Source organism: Gossypium hirsutum, chromosome A02 (assembly GCF_007990345.1).
Source record: "Gossypium hirsutum isolate 1008001.06 chromosome A02, Gossypium_hirsutum_v2.1, whole genome shotgun sequence".
NCBI lineage: Eukaryota > Viridiplantae > Streptophyta > Magnoliopsida > Malvales > Malvaceae > Gossypium > Gossypium hirsutum.
This window is the reverse complement of record NC_053425.1, coordinates 106,042,383-106,045,656: the sequence shown is the minus strand read 5'-3', so window position 1 is coordinate 106,045,656 and position 3,274 is coordinate 106,042,383. Positions and strand designations below refer to the sequence as shown.

General features: G+C 31.8%; 1 long non-coding RNA gene across 2 annotated transcripts in view; it reads right to left on the bottom strand.

The window, feature by feature from the left end:
- Positions 1-347, bottom strand: part of LOC107931674 (uncharacterized) — a 4,913-nt gene extending 4,566 nt beyond the window's left edge. For both annotated transcript variants that reach the window (XR_001693284.2, XR_005904727.1), the window contains exon 1: positions 88-347. This is a non-coding gene — a long non-coding RNA (uncharacterized lncRNA). The remainder of the gene's footprint in view (positions 1-87) is intronic.
- Between the last annotated feature and the right edge of the window lie 2,927 nt (positions 348-3,274).

The following is a 3,274-nucleotide window of genomic DNA, read 5'->3' as shown; positions in this document are numbered from 1 at the left end:
GGAGGATGACTAGATTTTAACAAAGAGCTTCAAGGGATATAGAATGAAAGAAAGAAAAATTTTATAAAATAGAAAAATAGGTCTAACCAAGTTGGAAATTTGAATATTGAAGCTAAAGCCAATTTTCCTCCCAAATACTAGGCGCTCTTTTAGGCATGGAGATATTTAAGGGAAAAAAACCTTAAACAGGTCTTCAAGTGATCTATTCGCCCATGATCAACCATTCAAGAAAGCCATTTATAAATAAGTTCAACCATACAAATCACTCTACTCATGGAAACTCAATATTTGAGAGATCATAAAAAAAGCATTGAGAGTTTAGTTTTTCTTTCGAGATAATATGAATTCAAAACCCATGTTTATTCCATTTCATGGAACCATTGAAGCATATAGAATATGATAGATAATTAGATATTAGAGAATACATGGAAGATACATAATATAGCAAAGTCAATCGAATAATTGAATTTACTTTTAATTTAGAATATAATATATTATAAATAGTTTTAAATATATTTTATAAAATTACCAAATTATAATTTCATACGTGCTAATAAAACTAGTATATTTATATATAGTCACTTATTAAAATAAATAATAATAAAAACAAGATAAACCTTGAGAATATCTATCTCATCAATATTAGTTTATATGTCTCAAATTTCAAACAATAAATCAAACTCTTAAACAGTAACCGCCGAAAGGTTTTGTTATAAGTATCAATATGATTAGTAATAAATTTGGTTTAACTTACTATTTACAAAGAAAAATATCGGTATAAATTACAAAGAAAAATATCAGTATAAACAAACATTAACAATTAAGTTAGATTTTGATCTTAAAAAAAAATTCTTAACGAATAGAAGTTAAACAAGCCTCATAATCAATCGAACAAAATCTTAATATAGTATTATAAGATGTTACAGGTTAAATTTTAGTTCATAAGAAAAGCACTTCTCTTACACACACATATTGTGCATATATATATCAATCTTTTAATAAAAAAGATAACAAGTAATAAGAAACTATTAAAAAGCAAAAGTGAAAGATGGCATACCAAGATCATATTTTTGTTGTTGCACTTGTTTTCATGGTTTTTGTTGGGGAATTTGTTGTCGAATCATCACCTTCACCAGTCCTTTCCAAGGCATATTCACCTTCGAAGTCGCCATCTACTTCAAGCTCCTCTTCCCCTAGCCCTAGTAAAAGCGACAACCCTAGGGCCAACAAAGGATACTCTTCTAAGGTTGAGCCTCTTGAGGAGGTCTCATCCCCTCCATCACCAACTAACACTGATGAAGTTTTTGACTCCCTTCTCCTAGCCCTAAAAACACAGGTGATGTTGCTGATAGTGATAGCCCTAAATCTAGTAATGATATTACAACACCATCACCGACGTCCTCTAATGCCAATGAAGTCAAGGCCACCACTTGCATTGTCTGTAACACCCCACACTCGGCGTACACGTTATGATCAGATTCTGGAGGTTATAAAAGACAAATGTTTGATCTGATGATAACCACTTCAGCAGAAGGAAAATTCAATTGAATTACTCTTTTGAAAAACACTACGACTTTTTGAAATCACAATTTAATTTTGTATCTAAAAACAAAACCAATTCACTTGAAAACACTTGCGTGCTAAAACATTTTGGAACAATTGATTAGCCTTACAGCGAAAAACCTTATAGTTCTTTGTATATAAATGTGCAGCTTATTTTAAATGTCTTAGGTTAATCATCATTAAATCGTAAAACCTTCATGTAGTGAGTATAAAAATAGTCCTAACGAACCAAAAAAAACAAAAATTAAAATATCCAACCAAAAATAAAAACCCAAAACAGTCCATAATTGTCCATGATAAAACAAATGAAAATGTTTGTAGTGTTTAATTGGAGAATTTATGAAACCCGAGCTCCTGAGTCATCATCATTTCCTAGGTCGGAGGATTACTTGAAACAAAGCATACTAACTGTGAGCTTTAAGCCTAGTGTGTGTTTTAACCCATAATCTCAGTACAAGCAGACACATAATTCAGGTCGTCTTATAGCATATGTCATATTATTTCTTATCACATATCAGTTTCTAATGTAGAGCATATTTTACCATATTTTACGAAACAGATCATATCAATACATAACATGGCATATTGAATCATAACATAGCATATCCTATCAGATTTATATCAAGTCCTACCCTTATCTGCTACACACCATCCCTGTCCAACCAATCACAACATATATGACTACTAAAGTCCATCCATCCAATCACACCAATAGGTGGCAGTGTGCCAGCTGAGCTGCCATACATAAATTTGTGTTCTAGCCACCATATTTACAATATACACTGTAGTATAGAACTTCGTCCATCATATCATAACCCACGCTGAAACACAAACAAATCATAATCATATATATATATACTTACGTATATCATAAACCATACATCATGCACACTTACATATTTACATAGAAATCATAACATAACACATGATTTAATGGTAAAATTTCCTACCTAACATACTTCCTAATCCTACCCATACGACCTGCAAAAATTACACATGCACATAACCTGGTGGCAATACACAATTAGTCACATGGCCTACACATACAGCTAGGTGGCAACACACAATTAGTCACATGACCTACACACACAGCCGTGTGACACTGGGTAGTTTCGAAATACAGCATAATTTCAAGATTAAATCGAATTTTTAGGTTGGATTCACACACCTGATAGCGAGATTGATCCACCACACATACAAACACCTAGAACCTTACAAACAAAATCAAAACTAAACGTTTAAAACTTCGATTTAGCACAAAGATTTCCATTTAAGAAAATAGTCCCTAAATCAATAACGAGCACTTACCGCAACTTATAGCAACTCCTCCAAGAACTTAATTTGATGGAGGATCGTCTATCACTACACACTCTTTTCCTAAAATGAAAGATTCCACAATAAATAAAATTTCATCACAAGGAGAATCCAAATCAATCCCCACAGCCTTTAATAAAAAATGATATTAAATTACGAAATACCATATTAAACAATTAAACAACTAAATGAAAGCCCCAAATTTGTAACACCCTAAACTCGGCCTAAACATTATGGTTGACTCTGGTGATGTCACATGGAATAGGATTTGAAATCGAATTTATCAAGTTAAAATCATTTTAGTTTGTCAACTTCTATGTACCTCTCGTCAATTTCAAAATTATTTCCTCGTTTATTTGATTCATTCAAAAACATATTTTCTAGTGGAAGCTTTTAA